Genomic DNA, 21,833 nt, shown 5'->3' on the forward strand with positions numbered 1-21,833 from the left:
ATCTGCCATCCTGACAGTCCGCACCATCCCGGATCCCTGCGGTGACTCGTCATCTCGCTCCAAAGGTTCCGGACCCCGCCTGACATCATCTCGGCTTCCGAACCTGAGCTGCGTCACCCGGACTACCACCCGTGACTCCGTGGTCCCAGGGACTTCTCCGCTATACTCGTGTGCACGGACTGTTCTGCTGTTTATAGTGTTCCAGCTACCGGACTCTTTACTACCATCTAGGAGTTCGGCCCAGTGGATCCACCTCCTGGGTCTGCCCGTCCACCTGGCCGTGACAAATATACCGTTACCTCACAGGTGACATCAGCCAACAAAAGACCAAGGGGGGGCGGGTGAAGATTCTGCAGCATGTGACTGATCAGATAAAGGGCAGGGACTCCAGGACCCTGCCTCATTCCCCGTTCCCGGACACCAGCCGAGCGGTGTGGCCGCACCATCTATCAAGCCCGCGGTGGAGGAGTCCGCACCCGGTACAGTGGCCTGGGTGGAAGCCCGGACAGAGCAGATGTGCCGCCGCATCCAGGCCCAAGCGACCTGTCTGCTAAGGCGGTGGGCAACCGAGATGGCGGAGATAGCCACGGCTGTGAGGATTCACGAAGTGGAGACAGCATCGGAGGAGCAGTTAAGCGACCCACGCCCTTACGTCCCTCAGGCTGAAGGGCCTGGTCTGCCCCCTGCCCGCCGCCCTGCCTCCCTCGCTGCCCGCACCCGCGACTGCCTCCCCACTTGGTCCGCTGCCATCAACACCAGCAGCGGTGCCTGTGGCGCCGGCCCGTGAGGACCAGCCCGAAGAAGCCGCCAGCAGTCAGCCCATCACTGCCCCGGCCCCAGCTCCACGTACCACCAGCGTCCAGAGGGTGCCCTATCCTGACCTGGGCCCGTCGCCGATCCCGGAAGAGGCCGCACCCCAGATGACAACGGCCCCGACAGTCCGCCCGGCCAGGGTGGAGGCGGTCCCCGACCGGAAGCCGGCACGGCAAGAAGCGCTGGCCGCTCCCAGACTCCCAGCCTCGGCTGAGGTGCAGCGGAAATGTGCCTGCGGGACAGCCGTACAAGCCACGTCACAGCGGGGTCCTCCACTGCAGAAGATGTCAGTCGTTGCCGGCATGGAGGTACTCTGGCTGGGCTCGGCCCACGCGCAGGTCATCCAGGAGCAGCTCGCTGATGCTCCCTATTGGGAGCGGCAGCAGCACCAGCTGGGCCGAGAGATCGCCGCCCACGAAAAGAGAAAAGCCAAAGTCTTGTCCCGGACCTACACGGAGAAAGACAACCTCCACAATGCAACCTTCCGGGTGAGGGGCCCGATACATGAAGGCCAGGTCCGGCACTTTGACCCCCCAAGAGGATGGAGTTTCATCTTTGAGCCGGGCATGGAAGCCGAAATCTTCGTGTCCCGGAGGGACGTGTACCCGCATCTTCCCATCGGCCATCCCGACCGGGACCTGGAGCCCAGAGAGCTTGTGACATACACCCGGCACTGCGGAGAGAGGGGGTGGTTTGCCCTTATTACTTATTACACGGCCTGTATGGGCACCACCCGGACCCGATCCCGTTTCCTGGACTGGGGAAAAGGGGTGCGCACCAGTGCTACGCGGTGGCACCAGAGCTAGGTTTGCTTGGGTGGGTTAAGGTGAAAAGGACATGGTTTCGTCCCGTCCCGGTTAATAAAAATGTTTTTATGCAACGTTAAAGTAAAATGCCTCCCGTTAAGGGAAGAAACCAAAGCATCCGTGAATGTAAATATGTTATTATACTTGTAATGTTTTATCTCCTTTTATCCCCTTTTTGCAGTTACAAAATAAACCGGTGGTCGGACAGCCCGCAGACGGTCTGTGTTTAACCAAGGGGGAGTGTGACGCCCTGGCCGGGCCAGGTAGTCACAGATAGGCCCCTGCATTACACCGTTCCCTCACAGGTGACATCAGCCAACCTTCAAAACCTAGTCACCCCCTCAGGGCTAGACAGACACACCAGGGGGCGGAACCAGGCGGTTGGAACACGCCCACCAAGGAGTCGAGACAGCCCTGGGCGGGGACAGTAAACAGTTCAGTTGAGTTGAGTCAAGTTGAGAGTTCAAGTTGGAGAGGAGTGTGGGCTGGAGCTGTGTCCAGCTCCAGCAGAGGCGAATACCCCAAGTTGAACGGCATCAGGGTAGGAGCCCTGGTGCTAGTGGCTAGGAGGCAGATGGCGGTCTCCCTCTGCAAGAGCTGGGAAGACGACTCGGTGGAACCGAGGTGGACCGGGACAGGGTAGTGGCCTGCCGGTACCAACCCGGGGAACCGACTCGGCAACCGAAGCACCCAGGGGGGTACTCGGACCCTGAAATCGAGTCCAGAAGCAACTGGAACTGGTTAATTTACCGATTGAGGCCAGGACTAGAGGTCCTTTCCCACCCAAAGTCCCTCATAGAAGACAACAGCCCACCGAGGGGGATAGAAGGCCACCGCCAGGGCTCAGAGATCCCACGGGCCAGCATCTGCGGGCAAGGGCTCCTTAGGCCACATCCAGCCGGGAGCGGACTCCTGAAGTTGCAAGCACAGGCAGTCCACCATCTTACAAAGGTGCGGGAGAAAGACAGAGACCACCAGCCGGGTAGGGTGACCCACCACCCACACCTTGGTTTACCAGAGACTCGTGTGTTTCCTTCAGTAGTGAGTACACCAGCACCTTGCGGTCGCCCATCTCCCTGCACCAAAATCCTCAACGGTCCCGGGGCCACCATCCCTGCCCACGGAGGGGTTAACAACTTGCTGCATAACATCTCCCCCGGGTTCCCCGTAACTGCAGCGGTGGTGTCCAACCTCACCACATACCGTGGGTGGCGTCACGAACTTGATACGGCTCAGCCCGTACATATACGTCCTACATCCACAACTACGACCTCCCCCATTTATTCGGCGTGTCTGCAAGACCCCCGGGTCCAGAGACCCTCGAGCCACAACCCCTGAAGGTCCGGACCCGAGCAGCGTCGGCTGCTGCCACGGGGGCGGCACAAATACAAGCTGCCAAATAATTTTTCACACCTTAGTGAAGGGTGTAACATCCTTAGACGTCACCCTCCTTCATTACAGTAATTACACTCACCTGATCTATTATCCAAAAAGCATTCATGTTTATACAGCTCGGAGTTGAAAAATCTGCAGAAAAATGATGATATAGTCAAAATACTCACTTGTCTAATTATGGTGCACACAGTTTTAGTTAGTTTCAGAGTTTTTTAAGGTTCAAGGTAGAAGACTTAGGCGGGCTTTGCACGTTGCGACATCGCAAGCCGATGCTGCGATGTCGCACGCGATAGTCCCCGCCGTCGTCGCAGGTACGATATCTTGTGATAGCTGGCGTAGCGAAAATTATCACTACGCCAGCTTCACATGCACTCACCCGCCCTGCGACCGTCACTCTGGCCGGCGACCCACCTCCTTCTTAAGGGGGCGGGTCGTGCGGCATCATAGCAACGTCACCCGGCAGGCGGCCAATAGCGGCGGAGGGGCGGAGATGAGCAGGATGTAAACATCCCGCCCACCTCCTTCCTTCCGCATTGTGGCCGGCGGCAGGTAAGGAGATGTTCCTCGCTCCTGTGGCTTCACATACAGCGATGTATGCTGCCGCAGGAACGAAGAACAACATCGTACCTGTCGCTGCACCGGCATTATGGAAATATCGGAGCCTGCACCGATGATACGATAACGACGCTTTTGCGCTCGTTCATCGTATCCTCTAGGATTTACACACTACGACATCGCAGGTGACGCCGGATGTGCGTCACTTTCGATTTGACCCCACCGACATCGCACCTGCGATGTCGTAGTGTGCAAAGCCGCCATTAATTCCATCGAGTTCAACCTATAGCCTATCATGTTGATCCAGTGGAAGGCGAAAATCCCATGGGGCAGCGAGTAAGCGACACATTAGGGGAAAAATTCCTTCCTTACTCCACACATGACAATTGGACTAGTTCCCTAAATCAATGACCAATCACGGAATCTAGTGCACATAAGCGGTAATATTGCATTTTTTCAAGAAAAACATCAAGGCCTCTCTTAAATTTTAGTAATAAATCAATCATTACAACATTATGCGGCAGAGAGTTTTCACTACCCTTACAGTAAAGAATCTGCGTTTGTGATTAAGATTAAACCTTTTCTCTAGTCATAGTGGATGTACCCTCTGTACTGTCCAGTCATATATTTATACATTGTAATAAGATCACCCCTTCATTTTTCCAAACTGTATAACCCCAAGTTTAATAACCTATCTTAGTATTGCATTCCCCCATTCCTTTAATAACCTTGGTTGCTCTTCACTGCACCCGATCTAGTTCAGCTATGTCCTTCTTATACACCAGAGACCAAAATTGTACACACTATACTATCTGACAAAGGTTCTGTCGCTTATCCATGTTATGTAAATAAAAGCTTATAACCTGACTTTAAATTCATCCATTGGTTTCATAAATTACTCTTTTGAAAGCTGAAACCTTCCAAAATTTTGTTTAGGTTATGAAAATAAAGTTGCTGCAAAGCTGAAATATTGATCATGTAATGAACACAGAAAGGTCAGACTTTGACAACACAAAAGTTTTGTCGCCCACAGAAAGTAATGTGAAATTCAAACAAATAATTAACTTCTAATACAAAGATATGTTGCATAAGATTGGTGAATAAAGTTCATAGTATCATAGTTTTTAAGGTTGAAGGGAGACTCTAAGTCCATCTAGTTCAACCCGTAGCCTAACATGTTTATCCAGAGGAAGGCATAAAAAACCCCAATGTGGCAAACAAGTTCCAATGGGGAAAAAATGTCCTTCCTGACTCCACATCCGGCAATCAGACTAGTTCCCTGGATCAATACCCTGTCATAAGTTGTGGTGCTATTAGAGCCATATTTAATATTTTGTGTGACTTCCATGAGCTTGAAGGACTGTGTGACGCCCCTGGACTATCAGGTCATCACGGGGTACTGCACAAGCTGCACTTCCGTGCACTATTCCGCCTCCCTCTTGGTTCTGGGTCCCTATCTAAATGGTGTTGCCTCCAACAGCAAATCAAATCCTAGATACACCCTGCACCACACCCACCAGACACACCAATGGGCGGCTTGAGTGGAATAGAGTCGCCCACCTGGGGGGTCAGGGAGGGGAGGTGAGGAGTGTAGTCAGTCTGTGAGTGGAGAGAGAGTTGGGAAGTAGTCCTCGAGCTGTAAGGAGCTCAGGAGCGGTGACTCCTGGAAGAGCTGTCTAGGTTGCAGATGGTGGTCTGGGCCTAGAGGAGTCAGACCCCCGGTCGCAGGGGATTGTGGCAAGGTGCCTGGACTTGTCGAGGAGGACAGCCGGCAGCCTAGCACGGTCACCGATCTGGGACCGAAAGCACTATGGGGTACATGGACCGTAGGTCGGGGAGTAGCGTAAGGCAACCCGACAACTTACCTGAGGAGAATGGAGCCTTTATGATCTGTTCCCACCAGATCCAGAATTGAGGTTTATCGCCCCGGCCTCCGCGGCAACTGAGCCGCTCGGATCCGGTCTCGCTGGTGGGTGGCTCGAGCATCTCCGGACTCGGGGGCCCTGTGGTCACTCTGATCTGAAAGGGGCTGGCGTTTTGGGGGATGTAGGTTTACGGCCAGAGCCGTGGTTAAGTTCGTGACGCCACCCACGGGTTGTGGTGAAGGTGGACACCACTGCTGTGGTTACGGGGCACCCAGGGGAGATGTTGCGCAGCAAGATGTTAACCCCTCCGTGGGTAGGGATGGTGGCCCCGGGACCCGTTGGGGTTACTCACGATTAGAAACACACACAAGTCTCTGGTAAACCAAGATAATGGTGGTCGGTGCCCGCAGCCGGCTGCAGTCTGGTCCCCCACCCGGTTGGTGGTCTCTGCCTTTCTCCTGCACCTTTTTGAGTGTTGATGGACTACCTGAACTTGCAATACAGGAGTCCGCTCCCCGGCTGTGTATGTCGGAGGAGCCCTTTACCAGCATTCGCTGGCCCATGGGATCTCTCTGCCTGAGCGGTGGCTTTCTATCCCCCTCGTTGGGCTGTTGTCTTGAGTCGGGACTTTGGGTGGGAAAGCACCTATAGTCCTGGCCGCAATCAGTTAATTAACTAAGTCCAGTAGCTTCTGGACTTCGTTTCAGGGTCTGAGTACTCTCCTCGGTGCTCCTGTTTCCGAGTCGGTTCCCCGGGTCAGTACCGGCAGGCCACTACACTGTCCCGGTCCACCACGGTTCCACCGAGCCGTCTTCTTGGCTCCTGCAGGCAGAGGCCTCCGTATGCCTCCTAGCCAAAGGTGCCCGGGCTCCAACCCTGGCACCTGTCAGACTGCTGCAGACCTGGAACAGGCCTGCTTCCACTCTCCTTCACCTCCTGAACTCACTGACCAGCAACTGACTGTTTTCCCGCCTCAGGCTCTCTGGACTCTTCGGCGGGCGAGACCAACCACCTGGCTCTGCCCCCTGGTGTGCCCATCAAGCCCTGAGGGGGGGTGACTAGGGTTTAAAGTGTTTGGCTGCTGACACCTTGTTAGGGGACAGGTGTTGTGCGGGGCTCTAACTGTGACTACCTGGCTAGTCCAGGGCGTCACACTCCCCCTTGGTTAACTACAGACCGTCCGCGGGCTGTCCAACCACCACCGTTTATTTTTCTGAAAAAGATAAAACGTTTTAGAACATGTACAAGTATACTAACATATTTACATCAAGAAGGCTTTGTATTCATCCCTTACGGGAGGCATTTTGCTTGAACGTTACCAAAATAAAACATTTTTATTAACCGGGAACGGGACAGGAACGGGTCCTTTCATTTGCCCACCCAAGCAAACCTAGCCCTGATGCTGCCTCTAGGTCAGCACCCCTTTTCCCCAGTCCAGGAAACGGGTTCAGGTCTGCGTATTGCCCACACGGGCCGGGTAATAAGTTCCTTACCCGGCAGTCTCTTAGAGGCCCCACGTCCAGGGGACCCCTGACCTGGAGGGTAGTCACCGGTTTCCTTGGTGACGGGACCCCGGCCTACTCTGCCGCAGGCCCTTCCTCCAACCAGCCTCTCCGGAGACTGTAGGACCTGAAAGGGTGGTCCAGGATTATTTACAAGCCCAAAAGTTTTTAGGTGGCCTGCGAGTTCTCAGCCATGTCTATATGTAAATGGGGGTTATAAAACAAATGGGAATCAACAAAGTCCCAATGGGGACGGGCAGGATGGTAGCCGGGAACCGCTACCTCACTTTTTTCCTTTTCGTACTCCTCCTCAATCTCGACCTCGGTACTGTACGGCAGGGTAGGGGACTGATTATGCCTCTGGGCACTGCGGCTCACCCTCCTCTTTAAATCGAGGGTGAACTATCCCCTCTCCCCGCAATGCCGGGTGTAAGTCACCAGCTCACCGGGTTCCAAGTCCCGGTCCGGGTGGCCAATCGTCAGGTGGGGGTAGACGTCCCTCGTGGACACAAAGATCTCCGCCTCCAGGCCCGGCTCAAAGATGAACCCCCATCAATGTCGGGGGTCAAAGTGCCAGACCTGGCCTTCATAGGTCGGGCCCTGCTCCCGGTAAGTGGCCTTGCGGAGGTTGTCCTTTTCTTTGATAGTGCGGGACAGCACCTCCGCTTTCTTCTTCTCCCGGGCCGCTATCTCCCGGCCCAGCTGGCGCTGCTGCCGCTCCCAATACGGAGCAACCTCCTGCTCTGGTTCCCTCTGCGCGGGGGTCGGGCCCAGCCGGAGCTCCCCCATGCCGGCTATGACCTGCACCTTCTGCACTGGGGAACCCCGCTGTGTCGTGGCCTGTCTAGCTGCCTCGCAGCGGCAACCCCGCGATGCCTCAGCCGAGGCTTGGAACCTGGGAGCAGCCAGCTTTACCTGCTGGGCTGGCTTCCGGTCAGCGGCCACCTCCATCTTGGCCGGGCAGACGGCTGGAGCCTTGATCACCTGGGGTGCGGTCACTTCCGGGACTGGCGGGTCCACACCGGGAGTGGGCATCCTCCGGAGGTGAATCTTCCTCGGGGCTGGTGGCAGGATGGCGATGGGCTGTTCGCTGGCGGCTGCTGCAGGCGGGTCCTCAGGGGTTGGTGGATCGGGCTCCGCTGCCAGTGTCGGTGGCAGCGAACTGAGCGGGGGAGCAGCAGCAACCGGTACAGGTGGCGAGGGAGGCAACATAGATGGCAGGGGCAGATCGGGTCCCTCAGCCGCATTGGCCGGTCCCTCGGGGACATAGAAGCGTGGGTCGCTAACCCGCTCCTCCAAGATTGCCTCCACTTCACGAACTCGCACAGCCGCAGCTACTTCCTCCATCTCGGCCAGCCACCGCTCCATCAAGAAGCGAACCTGGGCCTGCAGACGGCGGCACATCTGCGTCATCTGGGCTTCCACCCACGCCGCTGTTCCAGGCGTGGGCTCCGGGACTCCGGGCTTGCCAGACAGATCAGCCATGTCGCTTTCTCGGGTCCAGGAACTAGAGGGGGTGGCAGGGCCCTGGAGTCCCTGCCCTTTATCTGCTCGGTCACATGTCGCAGAATCTTCACCCGGTGAGTTTCGTTTTACGACTTCCGGCTTTGCGGCATGGCCGTGTTCCCAGGGACAGAGCTTCAGTTCCCGGGGGCCCTGTGGTCACTCCGATCTGAAAGGGGCTGGCGTTATGGGGGACGTAGGTTTACGGCCGGGGCCGTGGTTAAGTTCGTGACGCCACCCACGGGTTGTGGTGAAGGTGGACACCCCCGCTGCGGTACGGGGCATCTGGGAGAGATGTTGCGCAGCAAGATGTTAACCCCTCCGTGGGTAGGGATGGTGGCCCCGGGACCCGTTGGGGGAGTAGTTGGGCGGTGGAGGGTGGTGCGCGGCCGGAGGGCACTGGTGTACTCACGATTAGAAACACACACAAGTCTCTGGTAAACCAAGATGATGGTGGTCGGTGCCTGCAGCCGGTTGCAGTCTGGTCCCCCACCCGGTTGGTGGTCTCTGCCTTTCTCCTGCACTTTTTTGAGTGTTGATGGACTACCTGAACTTGCAATACAGGAGTCCGCTCCCCGGCTTGTGTATGTCGGAGGAGTCCTTTGCCCACAGACGCTGGCCCGTGGGATCTCTCTGCCTGAGCGGTGGCTTTCTATCCCCCTCGTTGGGCTGTTGTCTTGAGTCAGGACTTTGGGTGGGAAAGTACCTATAGTCCTGGCCGCAATCAGTTAATTAACTAAGTCCAGTAGCTTCTGGACCTCGTTTCAGGGTCTGAGTACTCTCCTCGGTGCTCCTGTTTCCGAGTTGGTTCACCGGGTCGGTACCGGTGGGCTACTACCCTGTCCCGATGCACCATGGTTCCACCGAACTCCAAAGGCCTCCGTATGCCTCCTAGCCAAAGGTGTCCGGGCTCCGACCCTGGCACCTGTCAGACTGCTACAGACCTGGGCACAGGCCTGCTTCCACTCTCCTTCACCTCTTGAACTCACTGACCAGCAACTAACTGCCTGTTTTCCCGCCTCAGCCTCTCTGGGCTCCTCGGCGGGCGGGGCCAACTGCCTGACTTCGCCCCCTGGTGTGCCCATCAAACCCTGAGGGGGGGTGACTAGGCTTTAAAGTGTTTGGCTGCTGACACCTTGTTAGGGGACAGGTGTTGTGCGGGGCTCTAACTGTGACTACCTGGCTAGTCCAGAGCGTCAAAGAGGCATTAGCGCAACGAGGGGGATAGGACTTTCCAATCCAAAACGGTCCAGAAATTCCCAAGCGTGAGCCCTGAGGGCAAGCTCTCACACTTATCCATAGTGGGGAGCAGGGGCCTGCTAGTTCCATACTACTGGGCCACCAAGTTGAAGTCAAACTTAGTGCCATGAGGCAGGTCATGGATCACCAAGCAACACTATTGGGGATGGGACCCGGACGAGCTCCCCTCAGCGGCAGTGGTACCCAGAGACTTGGTTTACCTGGTTGTCAGCATCTGCTTATGAACTGAGTGAGTACAAGAGTGACCCCTGCACCCCACGGCACCCCTACACCGAGTCCCAGGGCCTCCCCCCTACCCATGGAGGGTTACAAAACCTTGCTGCCCCACTTCATCATCCCGGGTAATCCCAACGGCAGCGGCAGTACTCCCCAAATTATCATACACCACGGGTGGTGTCACAAACTATATATCAACTCCCCTGTAAATATCCACCTTACATTTAAGTGGCCGAATGACCCTCGGGTACAGAGACACTCGAGCCACAGCGAACCCGGATCCGAGCAGCTCGGCTACTTCCACGGGGGCCGCACAACTGCATCCATGCGGTTGAACAATGATTCATAGAATTTATTGATGAAGTCATCAGGAAAAGCAAAGAATGCAATCTTACTTGCCTCCCAGAGTTCATCTAGATTCTTTGGTTTTGTCTTCCAAGCTTCCTCTTTCATCCTACCCCAAACATGCTCAATGATGTTCATGTCTGGTGACTGGGCTGGCCAGTCCTTGAGCACCTTGATCTTCTTTGCCAGGAGGAACTTTGTTGTAGAGATGGGTGTATGAGATGGAGCACCATCCTGCTGCAGAATTTGACCCCTTTTATGATTGGGAATATAAGATGTAGCTAATACTTCTTGATATTTTAGGCTATTGATATTGCCTTCCACCTTGCAAATGTTTTGCACCCCCCCATCCTGAATGTAACCCCAGACCACGATCTTTCCACCAAACTTAACTGTTCTCTAGATCCATACGGGCTCCAGTGGGTCTCCTGCAGTATTTGCAGCAGCTGTGGTGTAATTCAACTGAAGATTCATCAGAGAAATCCACCTTCTGCCACTTTTCCAGCGTTCATCTGTTTAGCAGGCTGTGGGACTTGGCAAATGACACATGGTTTTTTAATTGCCTTTTGTTTAGTGCTGGCTTCTGGGCACTAATTCGACCACGAAGGCCGTTTCGAGACAGAATCCTACAAACTGTTCTAGTTGACACAGGGACTTAAGGTGATCAGGCCTTTTGGAGCTCTGCTGCAGTGGAAGAGGGGCTGGCTTTGGATTTTCTAACCAACAAACGTTCCTTCTGAGCAGTTGTCTTGCGGGGTCTGCTGGATCTGGGCTTATCAAAAACATCTCGAGTCTCTTCAAATGTTTTTTTAATTCTTTCTACTTGATGCTGAGACACATTAAATGTGCCAGCCACCTCTGCAGTGGATCCGGTCTTCAGTCTCTTGATAATTCAAGCCTTTGGTCGCAGGGTGGATTTTTGGCATGTTGTCAGAGGTGAAGCTGCAGTTCAACTGAAGCTCTGGGGTGCTAGGTTTCTTTTTATACACACCCACTAATTAACCGATCATTTAGTGAGAACAGATGAGGATATAAACTAGGATTGGGTGCATTATATGACAAGGCGACAAAACTTTTGTCTTGCCAAAATTTCATTCATGTGTTCATTAAATGATCAATATTTCAGCTTTGCAGCGACTTTATTTTCATAACCTAAACCAAATTTGGAAGGATTTCAGCTTTCAAAAGAGTAATTTATGAAACCAATGGATGAATTTAAAGTCAGGTTATAAGCTTTTCTATACATAACATGAATAAGCGACAGAACTTTTGTCATGGACTGTATTCTATCTGTGGTTGCACTAGTGACTTGTATAGGGGTAAAATTATGTTCTTCTCATGAGCATATATGCCTCTTTTAATGCTTCCCATTATTTTATTAGCCTTTGAAGCAGCTGCCTGACACTGGTCAGTAAAGTTAAGTTTGCTGTCCACTTATACACCCAAATCTTTTTCAATGACAGTTTTACCCAGTTTTTTTTATAATTTAGTACATAATTAATTATACATTATATTTCCTTTGCCCAAGTGCATGATCATACATGAAACTTCAATATTAAATTATCCTCCTGTGTAGTGATTACCTTGCAAAGTTTAATATGATCTGCAAATATTGAAACTCTACTCTCTATAGCCTTTACAAGGTCATTAATAAATATGTTAAAAAGAAGAGGGTCCAATACTGACCCCTATGGTACTCCATTATTGACTATGAGCCAGTCCAAGTGTATTCCATTAATAACCACCCTTTGTTTCCTATTACTGAACCAGTTCTTAACTCAGTTACACATATTTTCCCCTATCATCATTTTATGTACCAACATTTTGTGTGGCACTGTATCAAACGCCTTTGAAAACTACATATAGACAACATCCACTGCATTTCCCTGGTCCAGTCTGGAACTTACCTCCTCATAGAAGCTGATCACACTAGTTTGACAGAACCAATCCCTCATAAACCCATGTTGATACTGGGTCATGAGGTTATTCTTCTTGAGATACTTCAAGATGGTATCTCTTAGGAAACCCTCAAGGATTTTACCCCCAGTAGAAGTTAAATTTACCAGCCTATAATTTGTAGGCTCAAATATTGTCCCATTTTTGAATATTGGCTCCGCATTTGCTATGTGCTAGTCCTGTGGTACATTGTTTGTTATTACAGAATCTGTGAAGATTAAAAATAATGGTCTGTCTATCACTGTACTTAATTCCTGCAGTACTCGGGGGTGTGTGCCATCTGGGCCTGGGGATTTAGCTACTTAAGTGATTTTGATGCAGCGACGTACTTCCTTTTGGGTTAAGTAGGTGACATTTAATGGAAAATTTATGGTCTCCCTGATCATGTCATCTGTCATGGGATTTTCTAGTATAAATACTGTAGAGAAAAAAGTGTTTAGCAGATTGTCCTTTCCTTCATTTTCACATAATGTATAACATCCATTCCCTCTCCCTGCCATGGTGTCTTACTTTACTAACAAGTGACAGAACGGCTGGTGGTGCAGATCTCACTGATACCAGTGCGGTCCTGTAATAGGAGCCACCAGTGTGAAAAGTCAGATCATGACTTTTCTTCCTTCTAAATCTTCCCCCATCACTTGTGAGTGATATTATTGAGAAGTGGAAGGAACCGCAGCAACTCACCCATGACAGAGAAAACACGTAATATTACTGTAGCGCCCCACGGGTCAGGTGGTTAACCTACTCGTTGCCGGACCGTTGGGGGTCGGTAAGGTGATGTCATGGGTGGCCTTGCCCAATTCTGTTGCCCTGAGGTGTACAGCAAATGAAGGGAAAGCGGGGTGATTGGGAGAGTTTGTCATGACGACACCTGTGGTAAGCGGCCAGGGAGTAGCCAACGCTGCAGAATTCCTTGCCGGGGCAGGTATTATGGCAGCCAGGATGGTGTCGCTCCCCACAGGAGGAGCGGGCCCCGGGTGGATGACCCTTTGGTACCCGACCCTAGCCCAGTCCCCAGTGGGGAAAAGGGGTAGCAGGTGTATGTATGTGGTTGTGGATGGTGGAACCGACACTGACCTCCACTGGATCCATGATCAGTACTACACACTGGTTGGAGTGCAGTACCCTGTGGCGACCAGAGCCTCAGGGACGCCACATTACAGAACAAGAGGCCGAGTGCTGAGGAGCAGAGGCAGAAAAGTCATCAACTCTCTGCTGACTCCATAACGGCAGAGCACAGATCTCCTCTGGTGACATCAGCACAAACACTGTGCCCACTGGGCTGGGAGTTTCATGGCCGAGCAGCTGCAGCAGCCATACATCACCAAGCACAATGCCAAGTGTTGGATGGAGTGGTGTAAAGCTGCCACCACTGGACTCTGGAGGAGACGTGTTCTCTGGAGTGATAGATCACACTTCTCTATCTGGTGTCTGATGAACGAGTCTGGGTTTGGTGAATGGCCGGAGAACGTTACCTGCCTGATGTATCGTGAAGATCATATGTTGCAGAGTTTGCAATGTGTTGGTTGGTCCCCAGACTCTTTATGTCAGCAAGTCATGCTCCTTTGCCTTCCGGCTTTTTAACTCCATCAGGACAGTCATAAAAAGTATGAAAACCACATAAACACTTTGACATAAGCTATTTTTACAAACTTCCTTAATAAATCTCCATCAGCATGTCATAAAATAATTCCTAATATGGGGAGATTTACATTAAAAACCTCTGCACTTGCACATGAATCCTTCAGTTTCACGGTTCATTTAGTGGCCAAATGACCTCATTTAAAGAGGAAGCTTTTAAGACAAGCAGCGGATTAGCCGTCTACCCTGATACTTTTATCCATGTTTTTATAGCTAGGCACAAAGGTCAGAGACTCACTCTTTAAACCAACATTCAGTGATAAATTTCGAGGATCAGTTGTCAAATTCATCATCTTCAAAATGAATGTTCACCCTTTACATAGCTTCATAATTCTGTAATGATTATTCTCTTAATATATTTTGTATAGTGGTCAGGGTTCCACTGTCCTGATACAGAGCTCCAAATCCCCTGCTTAGATTTAGCTTCTAAAATTCTGCCTGCAGCCATGACTAGGGGCTTATTTCATACTGTATTATTAAAAATGTAAAGTAATTGTGTTTAGGCCCATAACAACCCACTCCATCACATTTCGTTCCTAGGAGCTTGCACACACCACCGTAAAAATCAAACGTGTGTTATCCGATTATCGCAGCATGGGGCAATTTTCTGCTAAAATCGAATGCAACTTATGCATTCAAGTCTATAGGTGCGAAGAATCGGATGTCACAGTATAGTATCTGATTTTTACAGGTACATTACAATTCTATAGCAAAGGAAACTGCAAATGATTATTAACTGCTACTATATAATAAACGTATTGCTCAAAGATGACAAATGAGAAAGAAATTGTCACACTTTTCTGGATGAAAATTGGACTGATTTTTGAGTGTTGTGTGACCCTACCCTTCCAGTTGAAGGAACGAGCTGGCTCCGAGCAGCGCGGGTGCTGCACTCTGTTGCTGAGGAGACTCCGTGTGCGTATGTGCCGCCCCAGCAGCGGTCGAACCACTCGGCTCCAGGGGTGATTACTCGTGACTCGAGGGTCTCCGGACCTGGAGGCTTGGGGCCACTCTTAAATGTAAAAAGGGGAAGTTATTTACAGGGGGAGATAGATAGTTTGTGACGCCAGCCGTGGTGTGCGGTAACGGAGAGTACCGCCACTGCCGATTGGAGTACCGGGGTTGATGGAATGGGGGCAGCTAGATGACGTTTTCCCTCCACGGGTAGGGAAGGCCCCGGGACTCTGGATGGTGGAATGGAGTGCAGGGGGAGCGCAAGGTAGCTGGTTGCAGGTGTTAATCAGGTACTCACTCAGCGCAGAAGCAGACGCTGACAAGGTGGTAAACCAAGTTCCTGGATTCCGCTGCCCTCTTGGGGGGAGCTCATCCGGGTCCCGTCCCCTGCAGCACTGCCTGGTGGTCTGTGGCCTGCCTCCTGGCACAAAATTTTAGAGTGTTCAGGTGGCCCGTCAGCTTGGAGCTTTCCGGGCCCCGCTCCCTACTAGGAGTAGCAGAGGAACTTGCTCTCAGGAGCTCACGCTTGAGATTTCAGTGGGCTGCTATGCTTGGAAAGCCCTGTCCTCCTCGTTGCGCTACTGCCCCCGACCTCTGAGCTTCGTGGGAACAGTCCATATAGGCCCTGTCCTCCGCAGGTTAATTGATGGGTTGCTTGAAGCTTCTCCCCGACCTAGGGTCCACGTACCCCGACGTGCCTTCAGTCCCAGCCTATCTATTGAACTGTAGCTGAAGGTGAACTCTGGTACTCTACCCCAAAAAAATGTCAAACATTTGTTCTGATATAAAAGGTTCTTTATTACATGAAAGTCCAAAACAGATGTCCAAACAAAACGTTTTGACCAATGTGGTCTTCTTCATCAAAGGACTTTTTTTTCCTTGGTTTCTCTTTGTCTCATGGCCAGTGTGAACATGGTCTCACAAGTTCCATGTATACCATCTCATACTCCGGCTCACTTTTTTGTTTTCATGTAGTTTTTTTGTATTCAGTACAAACAGGGAGTGGCCCCCTTCTAAGCGAGCTGGACATTTCATTCTGTGAATCCCCCTGACTGTGTGTGTCCTGTTGGGACCCGGCCGCTCTCAGCCCTTAGCCAAATTGAGGCCTATTTTAGACCTATGGTAAGGTTTTAATATTAGAGAGTGTAGGTACTATCCCAACTGGGTACACCTTGGCGTTGGTGGGATAGCTTTATGCTTTTTTTGATCAAAAACAGTGTTTACTAAGTACCCTATGTTTTATATGCACTATGCTTTTATTTAGTTACAGCAGGGTATGTTTTCACAATTTTTTCCTTGGTTTCTCTTTGTCTCATGGCCAGTGTGAACATGGTCTCACAAGTTCCATGTATACCATCTCATACTCCGGCTCACTTTTTTGTTTCATGTAGTTTTTTTGTATTCAGTACAAACAGGGAGTGGCCCCCTTCTCAGCGAGCTGGACATTTCATTCTTTGAATCCCCCTGACTGTGTGTGTCCTGTTGGGACCCGGTCGCTCTCAGCCCTTAGCCACATTGAGGCCTATTTTAGACCCATGGTAAGGTTTTAATATTAGAGAGTGTAGGTACTATCCCAACTGGGTACACCTTGGCGTTGGTGGGATAGCTTTATGCTTTTTTTGATCAAAAACAGTGTTTACTAAGTACCCTATGTTTTATATGCACTATGCTTTTATTTAGTTACAGCAGGGTATGTTTTCACAATTTTTTCCTTGGTTTCTCTTTGTCTCATGGCCAGTGTGAACATGGTCTCACAAGTTCCATGTAGACCATCTCATACTCCGGCTCACTTTTTTGTTTTCATGTAGTTTTTTTGTATTCAGTACAAACAGGGAGTGGCCCCCTTCTCAGCGAGCTGGACATTTCATTCTGTGAATCCCCCTGACTGTGTGTGTCCTGTTGGTGTGACGCCCTAGGCAAGCCAGGGGTCACAGGTCATTGCACCATCACACCCTACACCCCAGTTAGGAACACCAAAGCTAACCCAAAATCCTTGTTGCCTTCCTCAAGGGGCTGATGTTCACACCAGGGGGTGGGCCAGGCGGTTGGCTCCGCCCACCGAGGAGTTCACAGCCCTTGAGGCGGGAGGAACCAGGCAGTTCAGTTAGGGAAGTGAAGGAGTAAACAATAGAGTCGAGTGAGGGAAGTGAAGTGAAGTGGAAGGAAGTAGTAGTGAAGCTAAGGAGAAAAGCTGAAGTGACAGTAGTAAAGCCTGAAGTTGGTCCGGGTGTGTGCCCCGGACTGTGACAGCAAGGTCAGCAGACGGCGGTGAGAGTCCGCAGGGGTGACTGCTCGGAGGTTGCTGGAAGGACCGCGGACGGGTAGTGGCCCGGCGGTCTGGAGCAGTATACGAAGAACAGTCAGCATCAGGGCAGGGGCCTTTCGGATCCCGGCAAGGCTAGGAGTCGCCATAATTTGCCAAATCCGTCAATGAAGGGGACGTCTGTCTCCAAACAACCAAGTCCCGATTGAAGGCAACAGTCCGACTGTTACGGAGAGACGCCGCCACCGCCAGGGCACCAGTTTCTCAGGGCCAGCGCCTGCGGGCAAAGAGTAGAGCTCCTCCGGTCCAGCTTGAAGCCGGGGAGCGGGTTACTGGTGGGAACCCATCGAGACCATAAACAACATCAGGTGCAGGAAAAAAGACATCACCGTCACCTACTGGGGAAAGCAAGTGCAGCCGTCCGTGGGAACCATCTTTCCAGCCGTGTGTTTTACCGAGAACTGTGTCAACGTCTCAGGCTGAGTGAGTACCACAGTGCCGCAAGGCACAGCGCTGCCTCCGCGTCCCTGCACCCACCAAGCCCTGCATCTCCCACCTCATCACTGGGCCCCGGGATCACCAACCCCTACCCACGGAGGGGCAACACAACAACTTGCTGCTTCACACCATCACTCCCGGGATCCCCACACCGAGCAGCGGTGGTGCTAACAAATCACCACAACCGTGGGTGGCGTCACGGACAATAGACTTTATCCCAACACACAATCCCCTTTCACTCACGGGCGAGGAGTGCCGCTCGAGAACCCCCGGGATCCGGCCCACCGCTCGAGCCACCACTGAGCAGCAGCAGCCTGACCCGAGCAGAGGGGTGAGCGCGGTGCTGACACCCTCCTCCCCGCCCGCGACATTGGGACCCGGTCGCTCTCAGCCCTTAGCCACATTGAGGCCTATTTTAGATCCATGGTAAGGTTTTAATATTAGAGAGTGTAGGTACTATCCCAACTGGGTACACCTTGGCGTTGGTGGGATAGCTTTATGCTTTTTTTGATCAAAAACAGTGTTTACTAAGTACCCTATGTTTTATATGCACTATGCTTTTATTTAGTTACAGCAGGGTATGTTTTCACATTTTTTTCCTTGGTTTCTCTTTGTCTCATGGCCAGTGTGAACATGGTCTCACAAGTTCCATGTATACCATCTCATACTCCGGCTCACTTTTTTGTTTTCATCAAAGGACTATCTGTGATTGGCCGGAGTAGGTGAGACAAAGTCAAAGATGCGACGTAGTGACCTCCAAAAGGGACTGATATCCACAGTATATTATACTACGTGAAAGACATAGGTTATAGGTCATTAAGGATAATCCTTACATGTAGAAAGGGAGTTATATCCTGTGTTCTGTATTTCAGATGATGATAAATGTAATTGGAACTCGGTATGTGAGTATACACATCATAATAATTACTGGGATATTCAAAAATCCAATTATGTGCCTGTAGGGTTTCAGACTAGTAGTCTAGAGGAAGACATCAGCATATGTTGTAAGGGTTTAAGCCAATATGTGCAGGGATGCACTTCAATGACGTCAAGAGGAAATCTGATAAGGATAGCAGTAAGGTACAAGGTACAACCAATACGGGTAAGGAACAAAACCTGCTGGAGAAAGGAACGGACCGGCTATTGAACTGTGGCTGCTGGCTATCCTCCAAGACTAACCAAGCACCCAGTCCCAATCTCCCACGACCGGGTCTCTGACTCCTCCGGGTCCAGACCACCGTCTGCGATCTAGTCTGTTTCTCCCCTGGGAGCTCCAACTCCCAGCTTCCTCGAGCTCCTCACTGCTCGAGGGCTACCACTGTTCTTCCTCTCACTTTGCTCCCCTGGAGCCAACTTCCTTGTCACCTCCCAACTCCCTGCCTGACCCCTAGGTGGGCGGCCCTACACCAGCTTAGTAGCCCACTGGTGTGCCTGACCGGGTGTGGTGCGAGGTGTCACTAGGATTTGTAGATGCTGGTGGAGGCAGTACTGCAAGATGGGAACCCAGAACCATGGGGGTTGTGTCCTGCACTAAGAGTAAAGAGCGTGCAGTACCCTGTGACGACCTGACTAGTCCAGGGGTGTCACACGTACATGGCTTTGGGCGTGGTGCATGACACTTACTTGCTGTTTCGGGCCAGTGCCCATCACCCCTGCTGCCAGTCAATGCCGTCGAATAGTAAGACACGCAACAACAAATCACTTGGCCAATCAGTCTTGTTTACTTTTATGGGTACTTTGCACGCTGCGACATCGCAAGCCGATGATGCGATGCCGAGCGCGATAGTCCCCACCCCCGTCGCAGCTGCGATATCATTGTGATAGTTGCCGTAGCGAATATTATCGCTACGGCTGCTTCACATGCACTCACCTGCCATGCGACGTCGCTCTGGCCGGCGAACTGCTTTCTTATTAAGGGGGCGGGTCATGCGGCGTCGCTGCGACGTCACACGGCAGGCGGCCAATAGGAGCGGAGGGGCGGAGATGAGCGGGAAGTAAATATCCCGCCCACCTCCTTCCTTCCGCATAGGCGACGGGAGCCGCGGTGACGCAGGTAGGAGAAGTTCCTCGCTCCTGCGACTTCACACACAGCGATGTGTGCTGCCGCAGGAGCGAGGAACAACATCGGACTCCACGTCAGCGTAATTATGGAATTCGCCGACGCTACACCGATGATACAATTACGACGATTTTGCGCTCGTTAATCATATCATCTAGGATTTACACACTATGATGTCGAGAGCGACGCAGGAAGTGCGTCACTTTCGACATCACCCCACCGACATCGCACCTGCGATGTCGTAGTGTGCAAAGCCCGCCTTAGTCTCCACACTGTTCTGACAGACATGGCCTTCCTTTCACTCTCTGTGGGGTATTAATACTTCTTATGTCCCCCGCTATCTTGGGCCTCGTCCTCAATACTCCGGCATCTGTGCCTCCTTCTCCCTAAAACCGCACACCTTTGTCGACTTCTAAGCCTCAGAAGCTTCTTTAGCCAGATGACTCTTTAACCCCACCAGGGTAAGTCAAAGGCTGCGGATCTCTATAGGTTACTTAAGGATTCCCTGACTGGTCTTAGCATCGAGGCCACATGCTCTCACTTTGAACCCACCTCTCGACTGCCATTTCTCTAGAGCTTCCTTAATTAGCCATCCACCCTGCCACTTCTCACTCTTCCCTTTCACTACCCTAACTCTATCTTATCTAACATCGTCTTCTATAACTCACTTTATCGCTAATTTAACCCGATGTTAGGTGACAGAATTTGGCAACCTAGTCTACAGTCATAACTCTACTACATATGGAACCTGCTTTTCTCTAAAAAACACTTAAAGGGAATCTGTCACCACTTCGACCTTTCTAAACCGTGAATATGGGCATACAGGTTTTAGAATGCTGAAAAAAGTCACACCTGTCTGCCTCATATCAGATGTCTTGTTGTTGAAATATCATCTTTTATCACTTCATGTGAATGCGCTCTTCAAGGCTATGGGGCGGATGCTGCCTGGAAGATAACTCGACCTCCAGAGCTTATTTTAAATAAAAGGGGCATTACCAGTGTGATGCCCGCTTACATCTCTCACTGCAGAGCTGTTTTGTGGTTGTAATGCCGGTATCACACTTGCGAGTGCCTCGTGTGTATCTCGCGCGAGTCTCACGTTGCATCACCCATCACGGACTCACATTCTCCTCACAGGAGCGGGTCGGTTGCATGCATCTCTATGCAGCTGAGATGCTCCTGTCTGGAGAATGTGAGTCCGTGACAGGTGATGCAACGCGAGACTCGTACGAGGCACTCGCAAGTGTGACACCGACCTAACTGACACTTCTGCAGGTTCCTCTCAGCTTCAGCCTGCATCTCACAGGCAGATAGTATTGCAATATTGTTGCAATACAACAGAGCTCAGGAAACTGCAAAAAATGTTTTTGCAAGAAGTCAAATGTCATTTCTCCCATTCTCTGTCTGAAACGTGTCCCACACAGTTAACGCCCCTTCTAGTTAAAATAATCTCTGGAGGCGGAGTTATCTTCCAGGCAGCATCCATCGCATAGCCTGGAAAAGCCCATTTATATAACATGATAAAAGATAATTGTTTCACAACGAGGAATATGATATGAGGCAGACAGGTATGGCTTTTTTCAGCATTATATAACCTGTTTACCCATATTAAAAGTTTAAAAAGGTCCCAGTGGTGACAGATTCCCTTTAAATACTAACACATGCATTTATATTATTCAACAGTACACACATAAGAAATAGCATATTTACATGATGAGGCACTGCACACCTTTTACACAGTAAAATTGAAAAATTAGAGCTATTTTGAGATGCCCTGCAATTAAATGACAGCTTTCTGGTACTTTTACATCTTCTGGGCACCACCATGAGAGCCAGTCTGTCACCAGTGCTAGGCTTTGACGTGGAAAAACTGGCAATGCTAGTCAGGGAAATTTCTAGCATGACCCCAATTTCCACCGTAGGAACTTCTAGATGTATATCCAGTCACTTAACCCCATATCAAATTTCACCAAGGTTGCCATTTTTGTTTTACCTAAGCAAGGCATGCACCTATGCTAAGGCTGGGGCCACACGGGGCACTACTGCGATCCCCTTGCATGACACTCGGCTCGTGCTGGCAGTACAGCAGAGCCGAGTGTCATGCGTGTGTCTTTGCAACTGAGGTCCGTTCGTGCGAGCAGACCTCAGCTGCGGGGGGCGGGCCGGCACTCAGGAGGGGAGGGAGGGATTTCTCTCCCTCTC

This window comes from Anomaloglossus baeobatrachus, chromosome 3 (genome assembly GCF_048569485.1).
Source record: "Anomaloglossus baeobatrachus isolate aAnoBae1 chromosome 3, aAnoBae1.hap1, whole genome shotgun sequence".
NCBI classification, from domain to species: domain Eukaryota; kingdom Metazoa; phylum Chordata; class Amphibia; order Anura; family Aromobatidae; genus Anomaloglossus; species Anomaloglossus baeobatrachus.